Genomic DNA, 23,039 nt, shown 5'->3' on the forward strand with positions numbered 1-23,039 from the left:
AGATAAAATACTGAAGCATCTCAGCTTTCTGCTACATTCCAAAGCGGCTTATTTTCTCCCTAAATTTTACTCTTGCTGCATTTAAAATGCTCGCTTGCAACTTCCAAAAAAAGAAGAGGGGGGAAAAAAACCCCAAAAAGCAAGCAAAGACAGAGTGTTTTGTCCAAAAAGACAAGATTTCTGCCTGGCCAGTCCCTGTACCCAGCCCTGCTCCAAGCAGGGCCCCCAACCCACACCCCACGGGAACTGCTCATGGGGCGAGCACTGCTGGAAAAGGCCCATATTACAGCATTAATATAATTTACAAAATGGTTAAAAATCAGAATGTTTTTCCTTCGTGAAAAATAACACACTTAATGCTTTTCATCTGGCACATAAAATTTACAATACCTCCAGGAACATTTTCTTTGGTTAAACCAACACTATTGGTACTTTTTTAGCCTATAAGCATATTACAGCCCCAGCTTTTTATGGGTTTTTTTGGTTGTTGTTTTCACCCATTGTAATAAACTTTTCAGAACCAGAAATGATCAACAATAAAAAGCATTCCCATGTCAAACAATTTTAACTACTGCTTTTAAAACAATAATAAAAAAGGCGGGGTTTGGAGAGGGGGGAGAGGAGGATTGGCTTCAAACCTGACTCGTACAGTAACTATCTCGCTGTAATTAATATCAAGCGATCGCCTGCGCGGCCAGACTGGAGCTGTGTGCCCGGAATTGTTTCCGTGCCGCTTGCAGCAGGCAGCCGCAGCAGATGTTGGCTGCTAAAGGGCGCAGACGACACAGTTCATGACTCCTCGGAGGCGGCTGCGCCACATCTGCAGCCCACGGAGCGGCACACACCGGCCAGCCCGAGCCGAGCCGAGCCAGCCCTCTTCTGTGCCGGGGCTAAAAGTACAGGAGGGTGTTTGTTCGCTCCGGGCCGGGCAGCGCCGCTGGAAGCATCCCGGAGCATCCCGGGCGCGCCGGGCGAGCGGCGAGCGGCAGCCGCTGCCTCCGAGCGCCGCTCCGCACGCCCGCTCCTCATTAACTGGGCGGCGATCCAAGTTCATCTGGGCCCCAGAGAAAGGCAGTGCTTGTGTTTAGACCGCACAATACTGACATAACATTAACAGATTTACATATGCAAAACTGTGAAGCAACAGGCATTCCCCCTCAATTGACCCACAGCTTGTAGTGGCTGCCGAGTTATTCCCTGCTTAGGCTCCGTAACCAAGTGGGCGTCATGCGACTACCATCTGGGTACCACTTATTTAAAGCTGGCAGTCTCTCTGTAATAGGCAAGCTGGCAATAAGCAGGAAGGGAATAAATTGCATCATTTAGTTAACATCCACTTGCTTTGCGGCTGTTAAAAACCCATGACTGAATAATAATTTGGTTATTTCTTTTGCCAGACAATGCTGTCAGCCAAAAGCATACTACGCATGCTGCAAAACGTCAGCTTGCAAAATTTCCACTTTAAAAATAAATTAAAGAAATTTGCAGTATAATGCGAGCTAAGAAGTTTTTCTAATGCTAGCAACTCAAAAGCAATCGAGCTCTAAAAATAAACATGCACTGCTGTAGTCACCAGATTCTGCTTTTCCCTAAAATCTTCTTTGTTTTTGTCAGCCACCCACCCCAATCCATTAAATTCGCCAAACATCACCAACCTGGCCCGTTACAAGCACAGGAACTGGGATTTGCTCGCAGGAATGCTCGTTAGATCCCAACACTTCCCCATTTCATGCTACCCACTGCCCTTCTCATCCTTTGCCTTAATTCATAGATTTTATCATTTCCTTCTGTCTGACAACTGCTTTCACACAAATCGGTATCAAAGAAAGTGGCTGAAACCGGAGACCACTGAAATACAGCTAGAACGTAGCCTTTGTTAAAAAAACAAAAAAGGAGGAAACAAAGAGCTTTTGAAGTGGGTTTCTCTTTGGGGCTCTTCAGTTTGCAGAAAATTAAGTTACCAATAGTAATCAATTTTTTTTTTGTCCCAATTTGCTCGAAATACGGCCTATGTACACGTATCTCAACATCCATCTCTCCTCAGGACTAAAGGAAAAGACCATGCTGAGTGCACTTTTTACTGCAGAGATAACAAGGCTTTGCATTTTACAGTGGGAAAAGTCAGAAGAAACTTTTCCATTGGGATTAACGGCGAGGACGAGCCCAGAGCACAGTCCACAGGTAAGAGCGTCTCAGTATCTCTGTCTCCCACAAAACCAGGCTCTCTCGCTCCTCATCACATTTTGAAGGGGCACCAGGGGCTCTGCAGTGCAGAAACAAGACAACCAGCAGTAAGTGGAAAGCTGAGTTCATGAGGAGCTCGATTCCAGTGTCAGCGATGAAGAGGATGGCGGAGCAGAGCCTCCAGCACCCACGCTGGGTATGGCACAGGAACACCACACAGCCAGGCGTGGAGACACACCAAGACAGCTGTGCTCCCCTCCCCAGCACTACCTCATCTCCCCCAGGGCCCAACAGGGAGAGGTGCCAGTGTCCACATGGTGCCATGCTGCTGATGGCAGGTACACGTGTGGATTCCACACAGGTGACCCCTTTCACAGTCCAGCAGCCATAAAGCCCCGGAGCAATAGGACCTTCAGCACTCCATCTCAAAATCCTCCCTGAGCTAACACACACAACAACTGTTCCCTTTAAAAAAAGCATCATTTGGAAAAGAGCTTTTACCAGACTTCCACAGCACTGTGCAGCTCTTGCTGGGATGCTCAGCCAGCCCGAGGCAGGCAGGGAAGCACAGGACCCACGGCCACCAGAGAACTCCATGAGGTGGGACCACCACTCTGGAATACAGGAGACCTAAGGGCCATTGTAACAGCTTGCAAGCTTTACAAACAGGAATGAAAGTAAGATGGAAGAGAAGGATTTTAGTTGGCACCAACCTGGCAAGACAGTGTCCAATGAAGGGTGAGAGTAAAAAAGGGAACAGAAACCGAGGGCAGAGAGAAAAATCTGTCAGAGGAAGTGTGATGCCAAAAACTGTTCCAGGACCCCATGGCTGGATGCCAACTCAAAGCCTCCAAAAAAATAAGGCTACAGAGCTCCTGAAACCTTCCTGATGAAAAAATCTGTGCAGGCTGAGGTTTGTCAAGTCATACTTGTGCTTGCTGTGCTCCACCACTCTCACCCAGAGGTCTCAGCTTGGAATACTTCTCTGCAGAGGAGACCCAAGGCATCCAGTAACTTTGGCAAGGAGAGACGTGCATCCCCTAAAGCATTTGTGTAACTCAGAGAGTGTTTGAAAAGCTCTGCAGTACTAAGCCATAGCACTGTTAATTGTATATACCATACCCAAGATCATCAACCCAGTAACGTTGTCACCCATGTGGTACATTACTGTATGGTCAATCTCCCTAATTATTCTTGAGTTATTTTTTCCAGTAGATCTACAAAATTATCAGCATAAATCTCAAAACATTTACCAGTCAACAAACTCAGCACAACAGACATAAGCTTGGCCCTGACAAATAAAAAGACTAAGGAAAATGTATTTATTTGTAGCAAATGTCCTTTCCCATAACCATCAAATAGATTACAACTGCATTTCTTTCCTCGCACTGCACGCTGGGATCCAGGCATTTAACTAGCACACACTACAGTGCTGGATTAATCATAAATAGAATATATTTTTAAGTGCATTAATTATGTAACAGATGCTTCCAGGATTCCAATGGAGGTAATTTTTAAAATCCCAGTGTACAGTTTTATGAATCTGTGCAGTTTCAAGGTTGTTTTTAATTTGCACTCAATACTACACTTACTTAAAACCAAGAGGTAATCAACCACTGCCTAATTATTTTTCCTTTTTTCAGTTCAGGCTGGAAGACATATCCTACACTGTTGCTGTCCGACACCCCAGTTGGTGACAGAGGTTCCTCCCATTTCTTTGCCATGATGATGGGTTTGAATAATGAGCTGTGTGAATGCAAGAATTCTTCATTTGCCTTCTATTAATTTCTCCTGCTCAGACTCATTTCTGCCATTCAGAAGTTTCTGTCTCCTCCTGCACGTTCCCACTCACGTATCAGATGTGATTCAGGGCACACAGCACACATGGAGACCCTAACAGGGACAGTGGGGCACAGTCAGGATGCTCAGGGTTTCCAAACAGCCATTTATTTCCTGATGGGGTACCATGAATGGTTGGACTCAATGATCTTAGAGGTCTTTTCCAGCTTTAAGGATCCTAAATCTATAAAATACCTCATTGCTTTGAAAAATGGAATTAAATTGTGTTCACTTAGAGTTCTGCCACACTCGAGAAAAATGGGGTTTACCTTACTTACCTTGATAATAACAAAAATGGCATATCCAGCTCCTGGCTACGGCACTACGGTGACAGGGACAGGGGTGGGACAATGGAGATCTCAGCAGCCTTTGGATGGCTGCACTGGAGCACCCTGGAGCACAAGCACCACAGCCTCCATGTGTTGGATGAGAAGTTTGCTTTCCTTTCCATCTTTGCACATCTCACAACTCTTGGATCAAGTCACACATCTCCTCTCAGAGCTTCATCTCTGCATCTGTCTGCAACGCTTAATTTGTCATGACTTGGAGGGGCATTTTTCCAGGCACTCACTGCATGTGCAGCCTGGGAAGCGGCAGAGCCCAAACCCTGATAACACTGGCTTGGACTCTTCTTGCAACAAACCCTCCCTCTGGTCCAGGAGGTGAGGGGAAAATACAGGAGGACACAGAGCAATTAGGGTTCCAATCAGATGTGGTGTTGACACGTAACAATGAACAGTGAATAATCCTAATGCAAGGTGAGGGTTATTTAGGAGCATACAGTAACTGCACATACAACCTCAGCACATGGTGAAGGGAGGGGGTGAGGACAGGAAGGGTTCAGAAACCCAGCTCTGCTCACCAGCCACCCCTGGGAATATCCACACCTCAGGCTGGGCACAAACCAAGCAGGAACAAAAAGGTGAGTAGCAAGAATTTCACTCCTACAATATATTTTATTCTGGCTGCTACTCCTTTCCAAAAAAATAAAGGTAATAGTTACAAGTGAGGGTTAACACTTTGCTGCCTCAGTTCACAGACTGCACATTCTAATTCCTCAACAAGGCAATGCAAAATCAGGCAGTGAACAGGCTGAAGTCAGCTGGAGAAGGCAGATGACTTTGTGCAATGCCAGGGAGGCCCTGGGGCAGGCAGCTGGGTGCTGGGCTGGGTCTCACTTCCCTGGGCACACCACAGCCAGTCCCCAGCAGCACCCAAGGACTCCACTGACAGTGAAAGCCCCATGGGCACAGCCCTGGCCAGGGGGCACCCGGCCTCTACTCGCTCCAGCCACCCCAAAAATGATCCACTGGCTCTGATGGGGCATGGAGAATGCTCCCCTGACCTCATCACCAGACACTGGTCACACAGCAAGGCTTGGGGGCAGTCAGGGACACCCTGCAATGCTGCTCTGTGGTACCAACCCCTCCCAAAACACTCTGCTGATCCACCTGCAGCAGAGCATAGGGACAGCAAAGGAAGAGAAGCTCTCAGGGATGAGAAGGTGCCTCCACGTGGGGCGGGAGAGCAACCCTGAGCACACCGCAGGGTAGAGGGATCAGGTCCCTGCCAAACTGCAGCACGCCTTTGCCTTCATAATCCCTGTGACACGGGAATGCCAACCCCATGCCAGGTTATCACAAGGTGATAAAGACTCGTGGGCTGTACCTGCTTGGCATGGCTTGAGCAAGGCTCCCTCGGGGCTCCTCCGCTTTCACTTCCTATGAATGTGCACCTGCACCCATATCAAAAAAAGTAAAAGCATAAACTGTATTCAAAGCTTTGCTCAAAGGCTGAGGTGACGCCGGTGCACGGTGACACCTGGGCTCACCAGCAGCACCACCACTGACACTGCCTGTGGCTGTCCCTGCACTGCAGCTCCCCAGGCACCCCCACAGCCAGCACATCCACCCTGCACAGCACCCACTGAGCACACACCATGGGGCAGACCCTTTCTGGGCTCAGACCCTCTTCCTGAGCTCTGGCCACCTCTGTCCTTATCAGCATGGTTCTCTAACTCCACAGGACGGCAGGCTGGGCACAGCTTTATCTGAGTTTTATGTGCAGCTGCATTTGCTTATCACACAGATAAGTTATTATAAAAACAAGAAGAAACAACAGCAGCCAGTAACCTGGGTATCTCAGTGCCCTCATCACAAATTCCCAGCCTCTGGACCAGCTCATTATCCACAGCTCACAGGGAAGGAAGAAACACAAAGAATACACGATGCCAGGACACACACAGTAACAACTTCAGTACCTGGCATTAAGGGAGCAGCATCAAATTAACAATTAATGGAAACCCCACACTTGGGAGCTTTGGCAGGGTGGTCCTACCAGCAGGCACTGCTGGGAGCATGCCCCAGGGCAGCTGGGCAAGGAAGGCTCCTCTGCCCAGACTGAGAAGAGCACATCTAGACACAAAGCCTCTGGCAGAGGTCTCACGTTACAGCAAACAAAATCAAGTGGCCAAGGGGGTGGCCCTGACCCCTCCAGACCCTCCTCTGATCTCCAGAATCCAATGAGGATGTTCAAATGACAGAAAACATTTTTTTCCCGCTTAAGCTGGTTTTTTGCTGGTCCAGCTTCCTGTGCAGTCTCACCCTCTGGTCAGCTGAAGCTCAGGGGATGCAATGGGAAGCACACGCAGGGACAAGCTGAGATTTCCAAATTTACTTCACTGCAAAGTGAAGCGAGCCCTCACTCTGTACAGCACCAAGCACACTGTCAAATAGTCAAACAGAAAGTAGCTTTCATCTGAGGAAAAAAAAAGAAGGCAAAGGCTTTCCAGGGAAACAATTCCCATTTGATTCATGTCATGAAGTTGTGAGAGCACTTGAGTCACAGCACACGTGTGGACCATTGTGATGTGCTCGCAGAGCGATGTGTCCTCCTCCTCAATCTGCAGAGAGCATCCACCTGGCAGAGGTTGAAACATGCGGAGGTGATTCAACACCGATGAACAGAAACACTAAGACATGCTGTTCTTAACACAGGGGCTGTACCTGACACCACTTTTATTTACTCAAAAAAGTTTTCTGCCCTGTATGACCTTCCCCTGCCAATTTACCCATGTGTTAAGCAGAATCTCCATCCTACCCTGGATGGCTCACTACAATCTGACAAGTGGACAGTACTTCCAATATGGGCAGACATTTTTTTTTTCTTTCAGACCTATGAGACTATATAGGTTGAAAACTTTATATTACTAAATAAAACAATTTATAAATACAAAAGTAACAAGTAATAAATATTACCTGACAAAGCATTATACTTTCTTTGTGCTTATGGCATCAAGCAGGGAAAAAAAACCACAAAAACCTCACAAAGAAATAGAAGGAAAAAAAGTCTTCCTACCAGAATGTAAATATTTGTGCATAGCAAGAATGAAGTATTTCCATAAAGCTTTCAATAAAGGATAACTGCAGGCCAAATTTTACCTGTAGATACAGGCACATAACTTCAGCTAAAGTTACTCAGGGCTGCCCAAGTTTCTGAGAGGCCAACTCAAGCAAACAGTGCTCATATCCAGGACTGTGAGCTCAGGAGCTGAGGCCACACTCCCAGCTCTTTTGAGAGAGGCAGACGAGATCTGCTTCAAATCAGTGAAGAATTTCAGAGATGAGTCAAACCTGCAGGATTTGCTGCAATACTCGCTGCAAAAGAGGATGTGAGAACTGGCAAGTACGCTGTGTTTACTCACTGTGCCATCTAATTCTGGAAACTCGAGCTGAGATTCAGCGTTCGAGCACGACTCCAAGGGGTGGTGGGAAGATCCTGGCCCCGTTACAAAGCCACTCGTTGGGCTAAACTGGTGGTATCTGCTCAAGCAGGGCCATGGGCTGACCCAGACAGAGGTTCTGCAGCTGGCAAGAGAAGCCTCCTCAGGGCAGAGGCCGCACCACATCTGCCTCCAGCCCAGGGACGAGCCTCCGCAGGCACCGGCGCACACGAGGAACAGAGATGCTCTAAAAATCACACACTGCTTCAGTTAATGACACAGATTTACTCGGGGTGTTAGCCTGTTTTGCTAAAAAAAGCCAACCAGATTTTTTTTTTCTTTTTTCCTGGTGCAAACTGTCCTTTATAGAGACTATTAATATCCCTCTTCCTTCAGTTCAAGCTCTACTTCTCTTCCTTGTTCTCCCACTGACTTAAAAGATAAGTTGCAAAACGAGATCTAATTTATCTCTATCTTTTGTCCTCATCCATTCCCTCCTGCTACTGCCTGGACAGGCAGATTGTCCTGTAGGGAATCACTGCATGGAGCACAGAGTTTCTATTTGCTGCAATATATTTTTAAGCAGAAAATGGAAGATTTTACCTGGTTTATACTAAACAGAACCCCTTTGGTTCTGGCCTCATGTAATTAATTCTGCACAAGGTAATAACTTAGATAAAACACCTTGCTAGAAGCAGCCACCTCAAACAGCAGCAAATATTGCTCACTATCAGACACCAGTAAAGACAACAGCAGTGGATGTTGGCTGCCAGGAGGTTATGCTGAAACAAATGCATTTTTATTTTTCCCTTTAAATTACAAAAGATTACCATTTTACTCAGCAATGCCCCTTATTAAATTGAAACTCTCCGCATCAGAATTAAATACATCCTATCTACTCAAAATGAAGTGTATTATTTATCAGTAATATTTAATGACAAAAACCTGATAACTTTCTCCGATTATACCACTGATTTCCTCCAGTCATGCATCATTGGCTCTGCTGGTCATTAGCATTATCACAGTGCATAAACTCTGGCTTAGGCAGCAAGTTTGATAACAGGGCCAGACACCTATAGCTACCATTTTTCAGTTTGTTCAGATTTACTAGTTTACCTCTCTGTGAGCGTGCCTCTATCTAATGGCATCGATTAAAATCCCTAAAAATCCTAGACAGTAAATTTCCATTTCCATGCAGCACGCTTCTGCACACTCAGAATTCCTCAGTAAATATAAAGCACTTGCTGAAAAATCAGATTTCTCCTTCAACTGGCTGAGGACCCTTTTCCTGAAAGACTATACTTTAGCCAATCTGAAAAATAAATAGGAAATATTTAGCCTTCTCTAACTGTTTAATGCCAGGAATACGCTGGATAGGCTTAAGATATTTTAGTTTAATTCACAGGCAATGTTCCATTTTAACTTTTATGAAATAGTATTTTTGAATGCTGCAGATACTGCTTTTATGGAAGTGGGAAAAAAAAAAAAAAATCAGAACAGATATACACAGTACAAAATCAGCTAAAATATACCAAGATGGGTTTCTCCCATTCTCAGTTAAATCCTGTAAATAAAATGACGGATTAGAAAGGTTTCCTGAGCAAGACCATCATTTCTTACACTACTGGCATTCAGAAAACTCTGATGGGTTAAGCCAGGAAAAAACTTTAAAATACTTGTACAAATAATAATTTTGCTGCATACTTCTGACATTCCTCTTTCAAAGCCTTTTAGGTATCAAGTAATTTATCACTGAAAAATACATTTTCTCTTTTCCAAACCTACAACTCAGGAGCTTTACAAACCTTAATATGTATTTTATCTGAACACACATGCACAGGCATATCATTTAAAACTAGCAAAAACAATTTATTACAAGCGATTTCAGAGCCACCTTCTCCCAGTACTCATTTAATTCAATGGGAGCAGGATAGGGCCCTTGACAACTCTCTGATTAAAATTACTTACTAAAGCTGTTAAGACATTATTACTAGTGCAAAACTTACTGAGAAAAATCTCTCTTCTAAATCTGCTATATGCAGGTAAAGGCCATGATGTTCTGCACAAACATCCAGATTCTTCTGTGTTACACACATGAATATTCTAAGACTTTATTATCTAGCCAAACTGATTTTCTTTTCATTTTTTTTTTTTTTTTTAAACTCAGTGCATCCAAGGAAGCTCCCATGATTTCACCAGGGGTATTTAGGGCCTAGACCACATAGCTGAAGTTAAATCTGCCTGTCTTATGGAAATACAACTATTTATGAAATTTACCCGAGGGGGAGGAATAATTTACAGTACACTGATCAACAGAGTTTGCATGGTACTGTCTGAAGGAGCCCTGTTTGAGAAGGAGAGCTGTTATGAAAGCACAAAGTATCAATACTAACACAATTGGTGCCACTGGGTTATGCTATTTGCCAGGCAGAATCCATCTCTCACACAGAAAATTTCAGTTTGGGTGTAGTTTCAGTATCACTAACTGCACTATTAGAAGTTGGGACCATTATACAAGAAACAGCAGTGATTTGATGAGGTTAATGCCAAATTCTGTCATTTGCTGAGGCAAAAATGGATCAAACCCTGGCAGCAAGCTTGGGAGCATGGGATGCAGAAGTGCTAACACAGCCCCCTGCTCCTGTCATCCAGGGGTTTCAATCTGACCCTTGAAAAATGGAACAGTGAAAAATACTGTCAATATTCTCCTCTACCTGCCTGCTGCTCCACCTGCACGTGCATCATCCCCAAAGCACACTTTTGACCTGACTGAGCACCAGCCAACATCAAAACCCTGGCCAGGCACATCCTCCCCTGGACTGCCAGCCCTTCCCAGCCAAACCCAGCTTCAATGTGCTCCAAACCCAATGTTTGGATCCACTCCATGATGCCCCAGAGCCCCCTGCACTGCATGGCTTTTAAGGGGATTTCTGCCACAGGAGGAAAAGGAGGATTTACAAGACTGATTTTAATGGATTTTTTTTTTCCAGTGCAAGTATAGAACATGGGAACTGGGCTGGACGAGCTGCCTGAGCGGCTAACAGAGATTTGTCATGAGGTTCATGGAAGACAGAGTTCATGACTCACTGTCAGTGAGCTCACTATTACAACATCAAAACTATTATTAAAAATAAAAATGCAAGCACCAAAAGCAACACTTCAAGAAAGTTTTAACTTCTTAATCCCAAACAGAACACCCTTGAAATGAGGCTCGCAGCAGGCCCACCAGACAAAATCCATAAAAGACAACCTTGTTATCAAAAATCTATTGGAACAGCACATTTTAGTTGAAAACCCTCCCTCCCTATTTCTGCTCCCTTGGTATTCCCAGAAGTTTCTTAGGAAGAGGTGTTTCACTCACGCTCCTCTCCCAGCTTTCCAGCAGCAGAAAAACATACACTTCACATTCGCTGTGCGACACCAGGAAGATGCTTCTTAAGACTGACATGGGTTCCTAAAGAAATATCAGTTAATTACTTAATCCTCCTTAATGGAATGATCAACATCCTTTCAGCAAACAAGGCTGTGATGATTTAACGTTTTACTGCACTGGGAGAATTAACCCCACTCCTCTCCCGTCTGCTGCGGCCGCTCGTTTCTTTAGAATCAGTTCCATTTTTCACTTCTGCAGAGCAGCCCCTGCACCCATGCCAGAAAAAAACACCAAGAGACAAAAATCTGCCTCAGTGTTATTCTGCCAAGGCCTGACCTCCAGACTGACAGAAAAGCAGGTGGCCTGGGCACCCAGGAAATCAAGGTACAAGGCAGCACACAGCAACCAGCGTGAGCCTGGAACAACTTCATCGGCATCCCAGGAGCACCACTTCAAAAGGAACCGGGGAGGGATGTTTGAATCCCAGCTCAGACAGCTCCTGAATCCCTGAGAACCCCCAGCCGTCATTCTGGAAAGAACAAAAGTCCTTTCAGGGCTCCACTGCTCGCTGCAATGAGACCCAGGCTCAGACAGAATTCTGCAGGCAAGTGTTGTGCAGGAAAGGGAATTCAGCATTGATTTTTGTGATCAGATGTTTAGTGGCTGCTCTGAACACTCCAGCAATCCCCCCTCACCATTTTATCTTCCTTTATCACAAGCTTTTTAATAGAGACATGACATTCTGCTTACTGCTGGGCTCTCTCTATTTATCTCTCTCTTAACAACACTTTGGCATCATCGGCTCCGCTATCTAAATCAGCAATAGTGCATGTCCGGTCACATAAAACCGGAGAGGGCTTCCCGAGATGCCTCGGGAACTCTGACTACTCCGGTTTACTAATGTGTTAATATGCCCCATCCACTAATTAATGAACAAACAGCTTAGCCAGGGAGCTGGGGGAGGGACACCAACACGAAGACTGTGGAGAGCCCAAGGAAAGACACTTGACCGTAATTGTTAGCAACAAGATGACAAGACTGATCGGGAAGTACAGCTAAAACTCAGATCCAACATGAAAGGAAATGTCTGGCGAAGAGGGGAAAACTAACGATGCCATTGGAGGCTGCAGCCAACCTGCCACACTGTGCCACCTTCTGTCGGGCTGTCAGCGCTCAGCACCTGGCCTGGGCTCCTCAGCACCGCGCTCCCATCACATCCCTCTCTCCATGCCCAAATCCTCATCCTCCTCCTGCGACCCTGTAGCTCCATGGGGTACACTCCAGCCAGGAAAAACCAGGAGTTTGCTCCAACCCATGACGGGGTGACGGGAAAGCCTGGTGCTCACGCTGTACCTTCCCAGCAAAACCACCTGCAGAATTCCAGCCAGTGGGTTTTTAAAAAGGCCAGACTTTGGCTGAAGTTTCAGACGGACCCAGTTTTACCTGGGGCATAACATTCTTCATCTTAAAAACAGCCTGGACCACCTACCACAACAGATACGCCTTCAGGTGCACCAGCAAGAGGGTGCTGTGCCCCTTGTGCACGTTGGAAAACACTTCCATATAGAGCTCAAACCCTTGGGAAAAAGATTGTAAGCTCTTTCTACCTGAAAAATTAATTCAACTGAGAGTCACAGTGCAGGAGACGCTGTAGCACCGCGCTCTGGGACTCACACCCAGAAGAAAGTTGACTCACAGATGGCACATCCAGAGCAGACACACCGCGAACGCTGCGGAGCCCCAGTTTGCAGTGCCAGTTTTTCATTTCAGCGCCCAGTTTTTTTAATTCAGTGCCTCTGAATTAAACTAACTTAGTGAGGAAACAGGTTCTCCTAATAAAAACACACCAGTGACAAGCATTGTATAGACAGCACCATTAGCAGTAAACAATACATGGGAGAATCACCCGAATAAAACATTCTGGGTGTTTATTTGTGTTGCTTTCCGAGACCATTGCAACTGAATGGGAAACTGGAAGGGAAAAAAGCCTGGAATTAGTTTCAGAATAGCACTCCCAGAAACACTGTAGCCTATCAGATCTGTGTAAATATTTTACGATATGTGTTCCATTTCACTAGATCTGTCAAGATATTTACAGGGCTTGACAGTATTTCTGCCTTTAATTAAATTTTCACACACATACTTTAATGTAATTTAAATAGATTATTAGTTGTCAGAATATAGTATAAATTTTGTTTACGATTTAGTTACTTTAAGTACTCACATTGAGGAAACTCATTTAACCCCCTGACTGAGGAGCATTAAGTGTTGAGATGAGACTTCTAAAGAGCTTCTACTGCCCTTTGCACTCTTGCAATAATCTTAAATTACTACAACTTAATTGCAATTTCAAGGCACTAAAATGGAGATGTTTTAAAAACAGCACCAGGAGGGTCAATGAGAGGAGAAAAATTATTTAGTCCTCCTCAGGTACCAGATGGGGAAAAACTGATTTTACCCATGCTGTTTCTTTGCCCGTTTTCCACAGAATCCCGTCTTCATTTGCAGAATGACTTGGAACAAAAAGTCATCAAGATTATTCTGGATACTTGCCACATCCAAACAGCCATTAGACATAAGCCTGCTCACTTGCATGCATGGAAGAGACCCGTGCCAGGAGAAGAGAAAGACAAAACCCTAGAGCGCATTTGCAGAGAAGGCTGCACATGAACAGAGCCAGCAGCTTCTCTGACTTGGGAGCTCCAGTGCTGGAGTAAGTAAAAAGAGCACGTGTTAAACCACTCCAGAAATCCCAACCAACAAATATCTGATCTCCGTAAAACGGTACAACCAATTCCTCTACAGCACAAAACACATCTTTTTAAAGTAAAAGACTACAGAGAGCCCACAATTAAGTTTCTCCTCTAATGACTGCATGATTTATTCCATGCTGGTTTTTTTCCCCCTCTCTCTCTACACTGGCATCACCTTGTTACCTGCAGGAGCTGCAATTCCCAGCACAGCGAGCTGCGGGAATCGAACGGTGCCGTGAGCAGGCTGCGAGCAGCGCTTCTGTCAGCGCAAAACCAACCACTTCTAGCAACCACAAGATCTTCTCCGTTTCTTCTTGCAATGAGACATTTCACAAGGATCTGGCCAACAGAAAAACAATCAGACTCACGATTTGAGCGCCGCCGTGCCTCAGCACGGCCGGCGCTGACGCACGCCCTCGGTGGCGCGACGTTAAGGGCTCCCAGCCTGGCCATACCTTTCGAAGCACTGGGATAAAGTTTGCTTGCCAGGACCTCTAAGAACGGTCTCGAAGGCGCTGCTGATCTCTAGTGCACAGCATCTCTAAATTCCACCTAGCAAATGCTTTCTGGCTTCTCCTGCTTATCACATCTCTGCTGAAGCGCTCGCCGGGTGTGAAAACACGCTACTATACGTGGAGGGAGGGGGAGAAAAGTTTCAGTAATACGAGTTAGTGGCACAGACCAAAAGCCAAAGGCAGCAACATCAGCAGAAGCCCCAGTTGATGCCAGCACACTCTGGATCAGGCCCAGGGCTGCAGACTGCACCCCGAGCTCACCCCTGGGGACACGGGGATCACACCATGCCCACAGGCCGGGTTCAGAGCGGGGTGCCACCGTGTCCCCACGCTGCTGACCACCCCCTGGGCTTCCCCTCCAGCCACCAGCCCCTTCCCACCTGCTTCCCCAGCAGAGGCTCACAGGGAAAAGCTCTGGGAAGCAATCTGACAGCAAGGCTCATCTGAGGAATAATTAAAATGCGCTATTTAATTCAGCTTTAATACAGACAGCAAACAAAACCCTCGCACACTCGAGCCCTCCAGGGCCTGATCGCGCTCACCCCGCAATGGGGACCCCGGGGAAAGCTCCCTCCCAGGCGCCCTGTCCCTGCACACACGATGCTGGATGTGCTGGGAAGGGCAGGAGAGGCCTGAACAGACGCTGCACCTCCAAAAGACACCCAGCTACCTGCAAAAACCCCACCGAGCCTTCCTCAGCCCTGGCTCAGCTGCGTGAAAATATTTCAGCTCAGTGCCTTGAAGTTGCAATTAAATTGTAGTAATTTAAGATTATCAGAAGAGCAAAGGGCAGCAGCAGCTCTTCAGCAGACTCCTCTCACCACTTAATGCTCCTCAGTCTTGGGGTTAAATGAGCTTCTTTAGTATAAGTACCTTAAAGCAAGTGAATCGTAAACAAAATTTATACTATTTTCTGACAGCATATAATCTATTTAAATTTATTAAAGCTTCTCGGAGAAAATTTAAGATGACAGAAGTATCATTATGCCCCATAAATAACCGGACAGCCTTGCCGAAATAACTGCATTTTACATATATATCCTACGTATGTGTGTGCATATGTTATTTCATTCGATACACAAATAAATGCTCAACAGATATTACACAAAATTAATTGTGTTATCCAGTTCAATCTCTCAATATAAATGACCATAAGAGGTATGAACACTAAACACTAGATACATTCCATATATTTGCCTTTTTACTACCAGCCTTTTTCCTAATTTTTACAGTGCTATGAAACAGGAGTAATTCAGGAGCTACAAATGTTTACAGGATATCACATCAAAGATGATAATGCAAATTTTAGCTCGGAAAAAAGGTGATCCACTCTATGGGAAACACATTCTGCAGCGTATGCTGCACACTAATGTCCGATGCACAATTCCCTGCTCAACTCCCCTGCTCCTTCTCCTACCAGGGCAAAACCCAGCTGTGTTACGGTTACTGGTGGAACTGATTTAAGCAGAAAATGCTTCTGGATGTTAAAAAACATTACACATTACGCAAAATGGCTTAATAGCATACGTGTGCATGTTTAATGCACATACTTTTTATTGTCTAATTAAAGCATTTACCATAAAAATCTACAGGCTTTAGAATAAGTTATGCAGGACAGTTATGAAACCTTACCTTACAGAAAGTATAAAGTACTTATTGTGAGATCTGCACTGCTAATTAAAAAAATGCTTACGCAAAAAGATTTGAGATTTCTTAATTCTTCAGCAGATGTGCACTTGGTCTGCCTCCTGATTAATATACATTAGGGTAACAGCCTCTTACTTGGATTTTTTTTTTTAAATAGATATTTCCACTGTTTCAGACTACTTTAAAGAAATGAAAGGGACATATTTGTAAAGTTTGCAATCAAGTGTTTGAATACAAACATGAAATTGTCACACAGCAAAACTAACCTCACTCCCCTGGTTCAGTTTGATTATTATCTAAATCCTAGCTGTTTATTGAAGTAAAATCAAGTGTCTATCAATACCTTTTACTGGTATTTCCACTAAAAAACTACACAGTAACAGTCCCTCTGATACAGCCATGAAGACACCTTACACACAGTCTCGTAAAAATCCCGGCGTATCAAAGCCAAGGTCCATCCTGACTGCCTGGCAACATGTTTGAAGGAAAGATATCACAAGTTTCCAAACTCTAGGAATGCAGTCATCCAACATACAGTGCTTAATCACAACCAAACTCCTCTATTATACACCAACACAGGACTTACACACAGAGAGAAAAAACCAAATCCACGTTTCCTTACAATTCAGCGATCCAGAAATAAAAGCTGAATTCCACAGAACTTCTACGTTTTTCTGCATTGCACTACTGTAACGCCTTCTTCTCTGCAGCTCTACACAACGCAAACAAAATCAAATCCTAAGTCCCTCTGAAAGTGTAAAAATTCACTTCAAACCATCATCACTTTAAAAAAAACACAAAACAAACCCCAAACCCCAGTCCATGCACAAAAAACTAACTTTGCAATCAAAATCGTAAGCAACAGAAAGCCTTGTTTGAAATAGTAGTTATTTTTCTCAGAGTTATCCTTTGGTTTCACAACAAAGATCAGCATTTGTAATGGTCCATTTCTGCATAAGTGAACATATAGCCTTGCTGCCTGATCGAATAGTCCAGAGCTTTCAGTGAGGCAGCTCCTGACAACAGCCCAGCAGCAGCTTTGTTTGATCTCTCCTGCCTTCCTTAATCTGGGTTGTCAAGGTTCACTTGTTGGAGGCTGTTTACTTTACTTTTTCCAGAAAAAAAAAAAAAGTGATTTTTTTTTTTCCTGTCTCTCATACAATGACTAATCCAAAGACTAAGGGGGAAGAATGCTGCCAATGCAAGATGTTAAAGCTACAATACCTTTTTGCAATGAGATTTTAGCCGACACCTTTTGAATGGTAACTAGTGGAGAGCTTCCTCCCCCAGTGCCCTGCTCCATTCAATATGGTTGGGAGATAGTTCAAACAAAATGTGCAGGGGAAAAGCTTCAGAGGAGAGAAGTTGAAACGAGTAGCCCCGATTTCCCTGTCTCCCCCCAAATCTAGCTGCCGAGATGCACGGTACCTCTTTGCCCACACTTGCTTCTCTGCGAACTTGAGTTATTTCAGGCTCTCTCAAACTTACAAAACGTAAGAGCTTCTCAGCAGTAACAGAAACTGTAAAAATAATACTAAACCGTGCAAAACGCCTGTTTTCCAAAATATTAAAGCAAGCCATGGATTAACAGCACAGGGAGAAAAGTTTCTTTGATGACATGCTTGCAACTTTGTCTAATTAATCAACTGTCACTAGTGACATCAACATTTGATCAAATGGTAAAATCCAAGTTCAGAAAAACTGTATGGAAAGGAAACACAGTTTAGAGAACAGTTTTAATATTTCGAGCCATCTAGCACCCCAGAAATCAGCAGGCTATAATGGTGCAGACGACACGCTACGAGCAGTACACATCCATTACTCACTCCGAGAAGAGTTACTAAAAATGAAACCTTAAACTTCTGAGCACAGAAGTTGGGCTCCAGCTTCTCTACAGAAGCGGCTCAGAGAGCGCTCGCAAGCTGCAGATGCCTCGGGTAGGGACGGGAGAGCTGCGCGCTGCCGCCGCTGCCAGGCTCGGGGGGAAGCAGGGGGAAAAGGACGAGGGGGGAAAAAAGGAAAACAAAAAATAAAAAGTAATCTCGCTCGGCTTGGTTCACTCAAAGCAAAAACACGCAATTAAAATCATTACAGCGAAGTGGCAGCAGAAGAGTCGCTAAAAGCGCGGCGCTCCGCAGCCCGCCCGGCGATGCTCTCCGCGCCGGGGCCGCCCGCTCATTAATAGTTCCCGAGCGGTGCGGAGGGGGCTGCGCTGTGCCCCGCGGAACCCTGCCCGCGGAACCCTGCCCGCGGAGCTGCTTTGGGTTTTTGTTGGGCTTTTTTTTTTTTTTTTTTTTTTTCAGGAAAGAAAGAAACCCACAAACCGGCGGGGCGGGGGTGGGGAGGAGGGAGGCGCGGACACGCCGCTCGGCCGCCTGGCAGCGCGCAGCCCTCCGCTGCCCGGGGACGCGGCCGCGCAGCGCTGCGCGGGGCGGCCGGGGGGCGGGGCGGCCCTACTTACCGGGCACCGGCGGCGGCTCCGCGGCGCGCAGCGAGCCGCGGCTCCGTCCCGAGGCTCCGCACCGCGGGGCTGCGCGGGAGGGGGACGTGCGCGCACACACGCGCGTGAAGGATGCGCGGTCCGCACCCGCGCAGCGAGAAGTTGCGCCGGGCTGAGCCGGGGAGGCGCGGGTGTTTATTCAAACACTTGGTTTAGGGAAAAAAAAAAAAAAAAGAAGAAGAAATGGGGGGGATGGGCGCAACGCGTCCCAGGGACCCGCGGTGGGGGCGGATGCGCGGCGCGGGGCTCCGCGCCTGCGGAAGGGGCTGCGCGGGCGTAAAGCCGCAACAGGTGCCCGGGGAAGGGGGAACGGGCAGCCGGGCACAGCGAGGGGGGGGGGGCGCGGCCCCACCGCAACTTCTCGCCCCGAGTGCCGAAGTTGGGGCGTACGCGTCCCTTGCGCGGCGGCGCGGGGGGACCCGGCGGAAAACACGCGGAAAGCGCGAGCGGGGATGGGAGGGGGGCGGGACGCGCCGCATCCCACCACGGCGGGGAGTGCGCGCAGCGCGGGGCGGGGGGGAAGTTTCCAAAGTGGGCGGGGAGGGGGTGCGGGCGGCCCCGCAGCCCGGGGAGGGGGGCTCCGCATCCGCGCACCGCCGCCCCACATCCCCCCACCCCCCCGGTACCGCGGCGGCGGTCGGGGAGGGGCGGCCGGGCACGTGGGGCCGGCGGGGGGAAAAGTGCAACAGCCCCGGAGGAGCGGGGAAAGTGTCGGGGGGCGCCGGACTCACCCGCAGGACTCGGCCCTGCCGCTGCCCAGCACGGCGCGGCCGCGGCGCGGGCGGGCGGCGGCGCGGAGCGGCGCGGGGCTGCCTCCGTCCCGTCCCTCCCTCCCGTCCCTCCGGCACGCCGAGCCCGGGCGGCGCGGCGGCGTGCTCCGCCGCTCGGTAAATAACAATAGAGCCCTCCGCCCGGCGCCGCGCCCGCGGGCCCCGCACGCCGCCCCGCCGCGCCCCCGCCCCGCGCCGCCCCGCGCCCCCTCCCCGCCCCGCGCAGCCCCGCGCGGGCGGGCCGGGGGCGGCCCGCGACACCCCCGCGGAGGGAGATGTTGTTATTTTTTGCTGTTGTCAGTCTCTGACGTCACATCCACCTGCTGGGTAAACAAGGCTCGGCGCAAGGGAAAAATAATAATAAAAAAAAAAATTAAATAATAGAAGCGGGGGGTGAAGCGCGCAGGGGGTGAACGGCGAGAGCCCCGCAGGCGCGGAGCTCCGCGGAGGACGGCCGGGGGGGCCGGGGGGGCCGGGCCGGGGGAGGCGGGGCGGCCCCACGGGGAAGCGAAAGTGGCGGTGGAGCGCAGAGCTGCGCATCCCTGCGCACCCCGCGGGACAGCTCCGCGCGCGGGCCGGGGCCGCCCCGGCAGCGGGGGCGCAGCGCTGCGCACCCCTACCAACTTTTCCGCGGCCGCGCGGGGGACAGCGGGGCGTCAGGCCAGCAGAGCTGGGGGATGCGGGACACCCCGGAGTGCCTTCCGCGGATACCCGCGGAGCAGCCTTACCTGCGCGGAGCGGCGAGGCGGGCGCTGCCCGCGTTCCCCCCGCCGCGCTCGCCGCTGAGGGCGCAAACACCGCTTAGCCACGCTGCGCGGGTGCGCAGCGGCGCGCATCGGCCGCCGAGCGGGACTGACCGTCCCGAGGGCCGGGCTGGGTGCGGAGCCGCTCCGCGGGGGTGGGTCCGCATCTCGGTGGGGCGCGGAGCGGCAGCGCTCCCGGCCGCGCCGTCGGGGCTCCCGAGGAGAGGGGTGGCAGCGCCCGCGGGGAGAGGACGAAAGAGGGGCAGAGTCGGGACCACCCGGCCGCCCCTGCCCTGCGGCTCCGGCACTCGTGCACCGCCAGTTTTAACAGCACCGACGGCCTTAGCGCGGATTTGGACCCCCGGCGGCGCGAGGGCTTCCCCTGACGGCGGCCGGAGCAGGAGAGGGGAGCGGCCCCGCCGTGCAGCCCCTTGCCCTGCCCTGCCCGGGACCCCGGCCCGCTGCCGGCAGCGCCGAGGGGACGGGGCTCGGCCGTCGGGCGCCCCGCAGGGATGGAGAGGGTCCTGGCCGGCGCTGCGGGCGGCCGCGAAGTTACCGAGAGACCGACTCGTTCGGGGGAAAAACTCTTTCTTGACCCGCCCGGCTTTCTTCCCTCCCTTTGTTTTTTGGGCGATTGCGGATGGCTGCCCGCAGGACCGACCCGGGGCCGGGGGCGATGGTTTCACACACTGTCAGGAGCGGTACCTCGGGGCGAACCGCGCCCGCGGGAGCTTCGCACCGAGCCCAGCCTTTCCCCCGGTCCCGGTCCCGTCCCCCGCCCGGCTTCGGCGGCAGCGCCGGGCCCGCGGCGCCACCTCCCGGCAGAACGGCGGGAGCCGCTCTGGCAGCAATTAAGAGCTGGAATTACCCTAATAGCGAGGTACTTATGCCTAATTCATTATATTTTAAATAATTAAGAGCGGCAAATCGCTGCAAATAAATATTTGCGGAGGTGATGCTCGCGCCGCTGCCGGAGCGGTGCGCTCAGACCGGCGAGGAGCGCTCGGGGCCGGGAACGGGCGAGAACCGGGAGCGGAACCTTCAGCATCCCGCTTCTCCAGCCCCGGTACCGCAGGAGACACCGGGGTTTGTGTCACCGGCGGGTCCACAGGCTTTAAAAGCAAACAACATTTTCAGCGTGTCTTGTTTTATTCATTTAGTTCATCTGTTTCTTAAGTAGGAAGAAAAAGGAGCTAAACCTGTTAAAAGAGCATTTTTTTAAACACTCTATACCGCTGGAAAAAAAAATACATGGTTTACATTTCACCCTCGAATAAATGCTTATTGGCTACTTCTTCATCTCCTGTTTTTAACTTCACACATCCAAACCAGTATATCAACTGTGTAAAACATGATTAATTCCACAGACAGTACCAGCAGTGGGACTTCTCCCTCCCCCTTTGCCGATGTAGCTGCTAATTGTACTTGAATTGTTTACTGCTGTATTGTTTTACAAGTGCCTGGAGAAAGATGCTTGATATTCCCACCACCGGCAAAACCATCCCAAGAGCAAATGCTTGGCAGATTTTGGCAGGGATGTACACAGGCTACGACTACAGTTTGCTAGCTAAAAAAAAAAGGATGAAGGTGATGACGCCTCTGTAATTATAGGTGTTACTTGTTATAAAGTCAGAATGTTTTCCAAGCTACTGTAATGCCACACCTCCAATGTCCCAGGAGCCAGGCCTTGGAGTCCTTTCCACCTTAGTCACTGGTTTATGAGGCTTTGCAGAGCACATCACCAGGCTGCACGGCGGGTTCCTGGCCCACTTGGCACTCCTGCGTAGGTGCAAAGCCCATGTGGGTACTCAGCTGTTATTTTACCTTTTACATCAGACATGAAAAGATGAGATACACACTATGTACAGCCCCAAAAAGTTGGGGAACATAAAGGGAAATGTACTTTGGATTTACAGCCTGGTTTTATGATTATCCGACTTTGTTTCAAGTAAGCACAAGCAGAAGAAGCCCTGTGAGTACCCTCATACTGCAACTTGAGGCAAAACCCCTTCTTGGCAAGATAATGGTTGCTGCTTTCCACATTTCCTTGTTTTTGGTGCAGTTAGGGCAAGTCAGATCAGTCTGGCAACAAATAACCTTCAAAAAAGTATAAAATGCAGCTCTGCCCATCACATGGTACATGTGCAAGGTGAAATAACTGGACCTTTCTTTTGCTCAGAGAACTTCAAGGACAGGAAAGGTCAACTTGTCTATGAGGGGGAATTTTAAAAAGGTGTTTACACTAAGTTTACACTAAGCCCAATGCTCTTGGCAACACTTGCACCAGCTTCAGTAGAAGTGGAATCTGTTCTCCAACTGGGGAAGACCCACAAAGAGACAATGTGACACAGCCAAGGTCTCAAGTTGACTTGTCTGACAAAATGAAAAGTTCTCCCAAATGAGAGCTATAACAAAACCTAGATTATTTTTTAAATTCAATGTTGTTGTCGTTGGGGAGGTGAGTTTCCAGCATCCCAAATTCTGGTCCCTCAGTTGCAAACACATTTGCATCCTTCATCTGCTTTTGCTATTCTACTTTCCCAGTTTCCCTGGCCACAGTAGAAGCCATGTCCTGGCCTGTGCTGGGAGGACAAGCTGGAGCAGAACCGAGCTTCCGTGTGCCAGGAGGTGCCTGGCAGGACAGGGCTGCCCTGCAGCCACCCCGAGGGCTGGGCTGGCTGTGGCAGGGCAGGCAGCGAGCAGCTTAGTGCTGCTTGTAAGGGAAAGGAATGGCTGTGCTGGCCTGCAGCACCACGATCCAGGCAGAGCAGGCTGGAGCCTGGCTCCACACACAGGGCAGCGCGAGTCAGGCGCTGAATGAATGACATTTTGCTCTGTTGTGAGTCCAGAGGAGCTCCAGTGCAGTCAGAGTTGGTTTGGATTTGCATGGGCAGTGCAGAGACATGAGTCTTGGATTCACCCCAGACTCCTCTGGGTTCCTAGTGGATGGGAAAGGCTCCCCATGTCCGTACCCACACTAATCCCCTTTACTCC

The 23,039-nt window shown here is 48.8% G+C and overlaps 1 protein-coding gene across 2 annotated transcripts in view; it reads right to left on the bottom strand.

The window, feature by feature from the left end:
• FOXP1 (forkhead box P1) overlaps positions 1-19,337 on the bottom strand; it is a 379,651-nt gene extending 360,314 nt beyond the window's left edge. For both annotated transcript variants that reach the window (XM_014251620.2, XM_014251617.2), the window contains exon 1: positions 19,264-19,337. The gene's annotated coding sequence lies outside the window, so the exon portion shown is untranslated. The remainder of the gene's footprint in view (positions 1-19,263) is intronic.
• Between the last annotated feature and the right edge of the window lie 3,702 nt (positions 19,338-23,039).

Source organism: Pseudopodoces humilis, chromosome 13, assembly GCF_049639895.1.
Source record: "Pseudopodoces humilis isolate 2021_Gansu_Grassland_sample_001 chromosome 13, ASM4963989v1, whole genome shotgun sequence".
NCBI classification, from domain to species: Eukaryota; Metazoa; Chordata; class Aves; order Passeriformes; family Paridae; genus Pseudopodoces; species Pseudopodoces humilis.